The 12057-nt window shown below is 42.6% G+C and overlaps 1 pseudogene; it reads right to left on the bottom strand.

Moving 5' to 3' along the window:
* Positions 1-1357: 1357 nt before the first annotated feature.
* Positions 1358-1477, bottom strand: LOC145391265 (5S ribosomal RNA; annotated as a pseudogene).
* Positions 1478-12057: the final 10580 nt, after the last annotated feature.

Consider the following 12057-nt stretch of genomic DNA (forward strand, 5'->3'; position numbering starts at 1 on the left):
CAGGTTGGCGCTAAGCAATGAGAAAATCCTGATCCACTGTAATCTTCATAGAGGAGAGTGCGTCACGGTGAGAGTTATCAAAACGTACATATAGATGTTTTTGGAACGGTTTCCTGTCCCCTAGTGCTTTTCCAGAACTTCTTGCTTCTTCAGCTGCATGTGCTCAGCACGTAACTTCTTAACCCGCCCAGTCCCGACCACTTTTCCACCACTGACTCCCCCCAATCCAGACCATTTTTGGAAAAAAAAATTTTTGGCTCAAACCTCCGCTTTTGGTGAGAATCATTGATAAATCATAGAGAAATCGCTCACCTGAGGTTTAAAATACTTGATACAGGTAGCAGTACCTCCTCACCTTACTGTGTTTTCTATCAGGCTGGCTCCAAAGAAAACGAGTTGTATGGAAGGGTAATCATTCCACACCACTCATAAACGGCATTTACTTATTCATTTGGTACGAATTTATATGAAGTACGAGAGCATATTGGTTTTCACACAGTAACATAGGCAATATAAGCATTGTTTCACTTACGAAACACATCAACATACCCGACCTTTTTTGGTGACATTACCTGATCATCGTTTCTGACTGTTTCTTCCTCTAATGTTATGTAAAGTTTGTCCTCCACATTGTCATCGATTGGGGAATCACTCTGGCCCTGAACTTCGTACCATGGCACGACATGTCTTTACTGGCCAGGTCACTGGTAACAGGTGAATTGCCGAGACAATGGCGTGCAGGGGGGGGGGAGGTCATGCAGGGTAAGGCATTGTCCCTGCCTGGCATCTTGTAGAGGAAGGTGTCCCGTGTATACGTACCAAAAATCACTCGCGAAAATTTAAAATTGTGCAAATTAGGGACCTTGCAATTGATTCGTGTTTATGTACATCAACGGGATTGACAGCGACAAAACGTGTGGACGTTCATTCACGTCAACGGGATGCAGTGGGTTAACCTTCACTTGCAAATGGCACTAATCAGTAATTGGAATCTTGGCTGTATCCCAGAATTGTGCCACTTGCTCTGCCATGAAAGTCACACAAGCCTCCAAGGATTCGTCTCCATGATGATGATAAAGAATTGTAACATCACTCCACCACTAAGCAGCTTCACTCCCAAAAATTCAGCCGGTAGCCGGCCAACAAGCCATAATTTTGAATTACATCTAGTTATAGCCATCAAATCAAAATTTATATCTGTAAAGAACAGAAAAGTGTGAATGGTATATACATTCATTCATTCATTGCCAGACGCCATGTATCCCAAATGGGGTGGCCAAGGGCTTAGAGTTAATTGTTTTACAGGGAGGGGAACTAATCCTCCACCAACCCCACTTGACACGTAGGGAGAACGTTATGCCAACAGCATCTGGTGTTCCCAGGCGGTCACCCATCCAAGTACTAACCAGACCCAACGTTGCTTAACTTCGCTGATCGGACGGGAAGTGGTGTACTAAACGTGGTATATACCAATACACCAAAAATATAGTAAAATTAAATGAGCTATCAAGAGCACTACCCAGCATATTTTAGAAAAAAAATAAAGGGGGGGGGGTTGGTTGTAAAGTTATGGAAACTTTAAATTAATTGCGTGACCTGTAAACATTATTTAATTGAAATGAAATTTAGACACTGGAATTTTCCCATCAACTGGGGATAAATGGCTGGTTGTCCAAAAATGCGTGTGTATATATATATATATATATATATATATATATATATATATATATATATATATATATGTGTTCTGTATATATATATATATATATATATATATATATATATGTTTTCTGTATATATATATATATATATATATATATATATCAGTCCTTTGGGTATCCACTGCAGGACCGGCCTATCCCAACCGAAGTGGGGACGATACAGCCAATGTATCTCTACCAAGTGGGTTAGGCTGTCTGGTGGAGACTGTATGTAGGGTGTGAAGTGCTTGTAGGTGTAATTGTAGTGTTGGAGTGGCTTTGGATGTGTGTGTAGTCTGTGAACGAAGTGTAATCGGCCCACGCAAGCCGACTGGGTGCAAGCATACTTTATGGTATGCGACACTGGTTCAACCACAGCACCCTTGATGTCCGCCAAGCAGTACATGGCCAGGAAAACACTCCCAAAGTTTCTTACCCTGGCGGGGCGCGAACCCTCACTCTCCAGTTTACGAAAATGCACATTATACCACTGTACCACAGAGGCTCCATATATATATATATATATATATATATATATATATATACGGTATGTACATATACAGTATATATATTTATGTATATATATAAAATAGAGAGAGAGAGAGAGAGAAAGAGAGAGAGAAATATATGTACATATAGATATAACGTTAATGGAGGGGTTAGACATACCCTTCAGTAATTCCTTTAGTTCTGGAAATCTTTTCTTAACTGAAAGGTAATCCTCTGGAAAGTATGAAAAAACTAAATATTGACGTTGTTATACAATATTGGCAGTGTTAACTTTCTTCACGTCTAGAACGTCATTTTGACTATATTTTTGCCACACATAAGCGATTTTGTTAAACTTCATAATTTCGTTTGGAGGAAACGTGATAATGCACAAAGAAAACTTCATTGTAGTGGACGAGTTAACTCCTGCATTATACTTGCATCCTTTTTAATGTTTATTCATGCTACCTCCAGACGGTTTTATTCAGCTGTATTAGTGATGGATGTAATTAATATCGGCTGTATTTAGCCCATTGAGGCCGAAGTCTCTCTTACGTTCTACGACATCGTCTGGTGGTACAATCAATGTAATACGAAGTACATCACCAATTACAAATTGTTAACCACAACTACGGCACTGTATTCTAAGGCGAGATTGCTTCTTGCGGGGGGAGTGACTTAGGACTGAAGTTGTAAATTTCTGCCTAAGTTGTAATTTTCCTCGTAAGCATAATATGTAGGACCTGCGTGGGAGAAATACCAGGGGCGAGTTAGCTGTTCAGTCACAAGACGTACATTATATTTTATTCTTACATCCTTCAGACAGCTCTGTGAAGCTTAGTTCAACGCCCTAGTAATCTAACCACTCTTATGAGTTCAATATATCGTATGTTGATTATAAGAATGAAATATAAGGTAGTTATCGGATTAAAGGAGGTTAAGGTCCTTGACTAAAGTCTTCCTTATGATATTTATTCTTGCAACCATTTGACTGTTTTATCCAGCGTAACGTGGACGAGTTTTTTCGACGACAAAGTGTTGGATATATTGTAGGAGTTAATGTTGTTGTTTAACTCCTGCACTGGCCGATCTCTCTTCTGAAAAAATATAACTGTGTGACGGCAGCAAGTAAATGGCGTTATAGCAGGCGCTACTGTCCTAAGGAATGATTACTTGAGCCTTATTAATCATGATGTTATTTCGTAATTTTGAGTTGCAAGTGAATTATTTACAGAAATCAAAAGATCATCGTTCTTTTGGTGTCACATTATTATTATTATTATTATTATTATTATTATTATTATTACTATTATTGTTGTTATTATTATTATTATTATTTTTATTGTTGTTGTTATTTTTGTTGTTATCATTATTATTTTTATTATTATTATTATTATTATTATCATCATCATCATCATCATCATCATCATCATCATCATCATCATCATGTTTCCAACATCCGTGTGGAATTATATTTTTTTTATATATTATTATTCTTTCCGCTTAAAATAAAAATCGCCATTACTCGAGGACACTTCGGCCAAAAGCCATAAAACTTTATCAAGTTTATCGCCCATCTGGCGGCTTCTGGTCCAATATGATGGCAGTCCATCTCCCGGATCATCGGATATTATTCAGAATGTAGGAAACAGATTCCAGGACGCTATCTCAGAAACCGCTTAAGCCAAGAAGCTGAACTTTTACCGCAATATAGCCTTAAGGAGGCCACATTGCCAAAAGGAGTATGGTTCAAATCGGCTGATTCTCTGAGATCGCCTGGGGTCAAAATCTGGGATTCTTCCGGATATTCCGGGTGTCACCTAACAGGCTCAGGGTTAGGCAGTGGCTGTCGGAGGCTTTTCGTTACCAAAATTGTCATTGGACAGTTTAACGGTGTTATAGTTATTAGTATTTTTTTTATTATTATTATTACTCTTATTGTTACTATTATTAGTATTAGTATTAGTATTAGTATTAATGTGTAGATCAAAAAATTTGCAGTGAGACAGATAGCAAAGAAGGCTTGTGAGAAGTACCATTAGGTGTTTATGGTACTCATGGATCTGGAAAAAGCATAAGACAAAGTGGACAGAGAAGCACTGTGGAAAGTTTTGCGCATGTACGGTGTAGATGGTAAGCTGCTAGGTGCCGTCAAGAGTTTTTATGATGTTAGTGAAGTATGCGTAAGGGTTAATGGGCATCTAAGTGAATGGTTCACGATCGGTGTGGGCGTGCGACAAGACTGTGTTATGTCCCCATGGTTGTTCAATATATACAGTATATAGATGGGGTGATGAAAGAAGTAAAAACACGAGTAATGGAGAGAGGGATGGCGTTGGTAATGAATGGTGATGGATGGAATATCTCAAATTTGTTGTAGGCTGATGATGCAATACTGCTTGCAAGTACCGGACAAGAACTTTGTAGGCTAGTGCAGAGTTTTGCTGAAGTCTATGAGCGTCGTGCCTTGAGAGCAAAATTGTTGAAAAGAGTAAATTGATGGGTACTGAGAGAGAAGGTGACTCCCAGTGCGATGTTACAGTGAATGGAGAGAGACTGGAATTGGTGAGAGAGTTCAAATACCTGGGTACAGTGACATAAAAGAGAGGAAAGTATGCAAAAGAAGTGGAAAGTAGAGTGACACAAGGAAAGAAAACAACTGGTGCAATGAAAGCCTTGATAAGAAACAGAGGCTTGAGTGTTGCAGCTGCACGAGGTTTGCATGTAGGAGTGTTAGTGCCAACTTTAACATGAATGTGACACTATGGTGTGACATGAAAATGAAAAGCCAAGAGTAAAAGCAGTGGAGATGGGACTGCTGAGGAATGTACGAGTATGTGGAGTACAGAGGGTGGATAGGATACGAAATAATGTGATTCGTGAAAGGTGTGGAGTGAGGAAGTCGGTGGACACCAGAATCGAAGAGAGTGCACTGAGATGGTATGGTCATTTGGAGGGAATGGATAACAATAGAGTAGTGAAAAAGGAGTATCTGAGCGAATTTGAAGGAGGGAAGATGTGAGGCAGGCCAAGGAGAAGGTGGAGGGATATGGTGGATGAGTGTTTGAGGAAGAGAGGTTTGGAAGTTGGTGAAGCCAGGGAATTGACAAGAGATCGAGTTGGCTGGATGAATGTTGTGGGGAGAAGTGCATGGATTTGGCACCCCTTCTTAACGTAGCAGAGTCTGATTGACTCTATCGGATACGTTTATGTGAAGCTACAGAACGTGATGAATGTTTTTGGCGTATCAGATAGAGCTAGGATTCTGGGGGCTTGAATGATGCATGAATGGAAGTGTGGCCCATTGGACTGGGGAGATTTGGGCTGTCTATACATTGCTACTCCTCACCCTGTCGTAGGGTGGGAAGGAAGGCCCGGATGATGATGATGATGATGATGATTATTAATAATAATATTATTGTTGTTGTTTCTGTTGAGACATTATGACATATGTATACGAGTGGTGTAGAGAAGCACAAGTCTGCGACAGAAGTTTATTCCTGACTAGTTTCGCACAGAGGCTTCTTCAGAGGAATGACCTTTTCCCGTTGTAGTTGTTTGAAGATTTACCTCCCATAGGAGGACCAGGCCAAATAAGGGCCCATCAGACAAAAGCGTGAAAAAATGAAGGTGGCCCTTAACTCCTAAAGTCCTACTTGCATCTATTGGTGTGATTTGAGTTTCATGCCACAATGCCTAATCGCGTCAATTGAGCGAGGCCTATAAAAAACTGCTGAGCGCCTCCTCCACCCCGATTATGACGTACATAGCTTCAGGCCAATGAGAACTCACCCCTGAGTGGCGTGAGGGGGGATTGGGCCAACCCCGGCGGTGGGGGGGCACCCCCCCCTCTGTGCAGCCTCTGTGCCACCACTACCTCACTCCCTCACTCCCTCCTTGTCTCCCAGCACCCTCTCACCCCTACATGCACCTGCATCTCTCCTCCCACCATCACCTGTGTCCCTTCCCACACACTCTCGCCCCTCCTCCCATCCTGCTAGCCTTGTGTCCCCCCTGAACCCCACCCCATCCCTCCCTCTTTGTCCCTCACTATGCTCCCACCCTGTACAGACCCCCGAGAGGTATCAGGCTGCCAAGATGTTACAGAACACACTGATGTGCTTTCTTTTCATGCGAAAAGTTGATTATTTTTCCAACCCCCATATCTATAGGCCTACTTCCCACAGCTTATTTTATCTCCCCACTGCCTAGTAATCTCCCCACACCTACATAGCTACACATGTTTTCATGGTTGGTGTGACAAAACACTTTGGAATGACTTGTTTCAATAAGAAAAATAGGTAGTTATCAAAATTTTCACATTTTAGAGTGTTCTCGACGGGTAACTAGTATAAACTTGTTTTAACTTTGATGTGTGATTGCGCAGTAACCACTTGGCCTACGGTGCCTCGGATTGCATTGCCATGTGTATAAATTCTTCCTCTTTAGAAAGAACACAGGCAATTTGCCCTTGGTGAAAGTCACCAAAACACTCCCGAATTGCAGTTGTGGAAGGTACCCTGCCTGAAATAATTGCGGTCTTTAGGGGGCTAAGAGAGCAGCCATGTTGCGATGAAATCAAACACGGCAGAGCGAAGAAGATCAATAGCCAGGGCATCAAAAAGATAGGACGCCAGGTAGGCAGAGATGTTTTGATCATTGTATGCTCCCTTGGGTCAAACTGCCAATTGAGAGGAGCTGAGGGGTCGTTGGGGTCGGCAGGGACAAAGAACTCAAGGAGCACCTCCTGGAGGTCTGTGTCATTGAGCAAGGCAAGGTGGGTGGCTGTTACAGGAACAGTGGGCAGAAGAGCATTAGCAATGCTCTGGGCAATAGCTGGAGGGTTGCCCTGGCGCTTACCCTTCTGCCTCTAGTTCCTCACCTGTGGCGGAGATGGGGAGGAAGACACAGGAGTCTCAGCAGATGTAGCAGGTGGTATGAATCCACCAAACTCCCAGCAGCAGATGGAGGAACCGAGGAGGGAGGCTCCTGAACATCCAGATGGACAGAAGGGACAGGAGATCCCCATCCCCCCTTTGGTTTAATATGCATTGAAGGCAAAGCTCCGAGGGATGGCAAAGCATGGCAGCCCATTTTCCTCAAAGATTTGAGGGAGGGGAATGCACGAAACCGCCTTGGCACCCCCATAAAAAGTTTGTGCCATTGCATTACATGTCACAAAGATGGCGTTAATCTCTTTAGAGCATCCAAGACCCTTAGGCTGGCTTCTCTGGACTGTAGGGCATTATCGTGCATGGGCAGAGCCCTGAACAGCAACACCCCCTGGTTCGGTGATATCCCTAGCCTCAGGACCCTTGAGAGATTGAAAGAGACGAAGCTCCAGCGTCTCACCCTCGTCTAGAGAGCACTGGAGGTGCTGTGAATTCGGGGCAACGATCCCAAGGCCGTGTGTGAAACCATCAGCACTAGTGTCTTGGCACTTGATGACACCATATCCAGCCTTCACGTTGAACCAATTCACGGCTCCCACAATCTTCTTTGCTCTCGGGGTCTCCGATCTCTACTGGATGCCCCCTCCTCAACGGGTCGAAGGCAAGAGCAGATGTGGTGGCAGGTGCTCGTTGGTCAGGAATAGTGACGACTGGCCTGGCCAAGCGCTGGACTGGGAATCACTTTTCCCGGGTCAGTCTGACTTATATGGCTGGCTGCTGGATCACACTCTTGGCTAATCCTTAGTCTGCAGGTCTCCGATTGGTCAGTTACCATTCCCTCTCTGACTAGATCATCTGTGCTGCTATGTGAGACCACACCACGTCACTTACTCTTTTGTTGTTTTTATTTTTATTGTTTGTTATGTTGACCAGGACATTAGTTATCTGATGATGTCTTACATCAGCTTTATGTTCCCTCAGCCTCATTTCTATGTCCCTTCTGGTTTCTCCATAGTAGGCTGCTTCACAACCACTACAGGATATCTTGTATATTAGGCTGACGTAAGACATCATCGGATAACTAGTGCCCTGGGCAACCACATAGATGAAAAACTTCATCTGCCAAAATGGAGTGAAACGGATATATTAAAAAAAAATCTAACAAACGCACAAAAGAAAAGCTTTGGAGGCACTCTATATAACGAACAATAAAAATAATAATAACAAAAGAGTAGGTGACGTGGAGTGGTCTCACATAGCAGAGCAGATGATTAGGTCAGACAGGGAAAGGTAGCGGACCAATCAGCGACCTGCAAACTAAGGATTACCCAAGAGTGTGATCCAGCAGTCGGCCATATAGGTCAGACTGACCCGGGAAAAGTTCATTCCTCCGAAAAAGCCTCGGTGTACAACTAGTAAGGAATAAACTTCTGTCTCAGACTCGTGTGTCTCTACACCACTCATATTATTATTATTATTATTATTTTTATTATTATTATTATTATTATTATTATTATTATTTTATTATGTACCACTGCACCCAGGTACTTGAACTATCTCATTAATTCAAATTACAGTGAATGGAGAGGGACTGCAATTGGTGAAAGAGTTTAAATACCTAGACACATTGACAGAAAAGAGAGGAAAATGTGCAAAAGAAGTGGAAAGTAGAGTGACACGTGGAAGGAAAGTAGCTGGTACTATGAAGGCCTTGATAAGAAACAGGGGCTTTAGTGTTGCTGCTGCACAAGGTTCACATGAAGGATTGTTAATGCCAGCATTAACATATAGATGTGAGACTATGGTGTGGCATGAAAATGAAGTCAGGAGTAACAGCAATGGAAATGGGATTGCTGAGGAATGTTTGTGGAGTACAGAGAGTGGATAGGACAAAAAATAATGTGATTCGTGAAAGATGTGAAGTGAGGACGTTTGTGGACACCACAATCGAAAAGAGTATACCGATATGATATGGTCATGTGGAGAGAATGGATAACAATAGAGTGGTGAAAAAGGTATATCTGAGAGAATATGAAGGAGGGGGAGGCGAGGTAGGCCAAGGGGAAGGTGGAGGGATATGGTGGATGAGTGTGTGAGGAAGAGAGGTATGGAAGTCGGTGAGGTTAGGGGACTGAGAAGAGATCGAGCTGGCTGGATGAATGTTGTGAGAAGTACATGATCTGGGATTTGGCACCGCTATTTACCTTGGCAGCATTCGCATTGACCCAGCCGGATATGTTTATGTTAAGCTACATAATATAGTGAAAATTTTTGGTGTATCAGATAGAGCCAGGATTCCAGGGGCTTGAATGATGAGTGCATGGATGCGTGGCCCATTGGACTGGGCAAACTTGGGCTGTCTGGACGTTACTACTCCTCACCCTGCCCTAGGGTGGTAAAGGAGGTCCGGATGAAGATGATAGTGGTTATAATAATAATTATAATAATAATAATATTAGGGGGAGGCGTGGCTCAATCGGTAGAGAGGTGGCCTACTGTTCTAACGGACCCAGGTTCAAATCCCCGCTGGGGCAGGGAACAGTTTAAGGATTTGAATTTCATTAAATCAGGCTTTACTGATCTACCAGAAGACCCGCCGACATGTCGTAAAATTACCCCCGCTAATAACAATACACCAGTCCTGTATGAGACAGCCCTAGCATGAATTCAATATGGACGGTGGGGTTAACGCCGAAGTGGTGACATGGAGAGGTGTATGGTATGTAGGAGGACTGCTGGGCCTTGGTAGCAGGCTGTGAAGCCTATGCCCAGAGTCGGACACATAAAAAAAAAAAAATAACAACAACAACAATAATAATAATAATAATAATAATGATAATAATAATAGTTATTACTATTATTGTTATTATTATTATTATTATTATTATTATTATTATTATTATTATTATTATTATTAGCAGCAGCAGCAGCAGCAGCAGCAGCAGCAGCAGCAGCAGCAAAGACCTCTATATTGTTGGCAAAACTACCCAGGGAAACCCGTTGCAATGGCTATGTATGCCCTGGCTTTGACAGTGCTGCAACAACAGATCAAATACGAAGTCACCAGTATATAACAAGTAGCCCATGCAGATGATCTTACAGGTGCTGGAAAGGTGGAAGTTGTGAAGAAATGGTGGAACCTTGTAACATCTCATGGTCCTAAAATAGGCTACTACCCTAATGCAAGTAAGTCCATCTTGATTGTGAAACCAGCTTACTATCAAGAGGCACATGAAGACTTCAGAGGCACAAAATAATGTGACAGTGGCAAAAGAAAGTCAGAGGCATCTAGGTGCATTGACTGGAACTAAGGAATTCGAAGAAAAATATGTGAACGATAAGGTAAAGACATGGGAAGAAGAAATATATTTACTATCCAGCCACGCAAAAACAGTACCCCATGCACCATACACCGTACTTACATATGGTATAAATTACAAATGGACCGTCGTGATGTGGACCATTCCCGACATGGAGTTGCAGCTACAAACCCTGGAGGATGCTATCAAGGATTCATTCCTCCCATCACTGACTAATGGCCACATCCCTACACCAGAAGAGAGAGATCTTCTAGCACTACCACCAGGATGGGAGGTCTTGGTTTTATAAATCCAGCAGCCATGGCAGGCTATGAACATAGAAATTCGCTTAAGCTCACCGAATCCCTGTCACAGAAGATGTGTGCCCAGGTTGAAACGAGTAAAATCAACTAACAATGGCAGAAAGATAAAGACAGATAAGCAAAGAGCGAGAAGCAAGACAAAAGGATCAGCTGCAGCACATGACCGAACATCTTACACCAGACCACTGCAGAAGAGTTTAAATGGGACAAGAGGTTGGGGGTTCAAATTAGCTGACCACCCTGCCTGTCAAGGGAAAGGGTTCCACTTCAACAAACAAGAATTTATTTATGCCATAGCCTTGAGATATAGGTGGCCAACAGAGAACCTATCTCAACACTGTGCCTGTGGCACTGTCTTTTATGCAATCCATGCAATGGTTCGCAAGAAGGGAGGCTTTTTTGCATTTGACGTATTGAAGCACGAGACCTCACCTCTAAAATGCCACAGGAAACATGCTATGGTGTCACCATAGAGCCAGCTCTGCTCCTTTTAGACGGTGAGCACTTCATCCACAGAACAGCAAACACATCAAATGATGCAAGACTGGATGTCAGTGCTCGAGGTTTCTGGACACGTGGGCTTTCTTGATCCTTTGGCAGTATGTCAGTGAGAACTGTCTCCCGAGGCTGAGCACAAGAGGAATGGACAAGAAATAAACAGAACCTATCAAGACATAATCCAATATTTGGACGAAGGTGGATTCACTCCCCTTGTGTCCACAACATCAGGTGGGATGGTTCCTGAGGCAGGGAGATTCTACTCGAGACTGGCAAAGGTGCTTTCTGAGATGAAGTACCAACCTCAGGGTTCTGGTATGACCTGGATGGGATGTCGACTGTCATTCTCATGAGGTCTACACTCTTATGCCTCAGGGGCACAAGATCATCAGTACCCAGGCCTGTCTCTCTGGCGGGTATGGATTATGAAGCTACTGTGGTCGAGAGTCTCGTAGACCAGCGACTCCAGTGATTTAATGTCTTTACTGGCACTGTAATGTTAATGAATTAAAAAAAATAAAGTAATAAAAGTGGCAGTAGATGGTTGGCAACCACAGCCGTTGGCGTGCTTGGGGCCAACAGAATGTAATATGAGGGTTTGTGTTAACCTTCACATTACGACTCCAAGTGGTGACCTGTATTATTAATGTTGGATGTGATCTTCACAACATAATTCTCAAATGGATGACGGTGACTTTATTAAAAAAAAGTAGTAACAGCAGTAACAATAGTAGTTGTAGTACTAGTAGAAGAACTAGTAGCAACAGTACCAGTGGTAGTATTAGTTTGTAGAAGTATTACTAGTCGTAGTAGTAGTAGTAGTAGTAGTAGTTTTTGTAGTAGTTGTAGAATAATA

The sequence above is a fragment of the Coenobita brevimanus genome, chromosome 17 (genome assembly GCF_032717465.1).
Source record: "Coenobita brevimanus isolate Jiangsu-jjx chromosome 17, ASM3271746v2, whole genome shotgun sequence".
Lineage (NCBI taxonomy): Eukaryota > Metazoa > Arthropoda > Malacostraca > Decapoda > Coenobitidae > Coenobita > Coenobita brevimanus.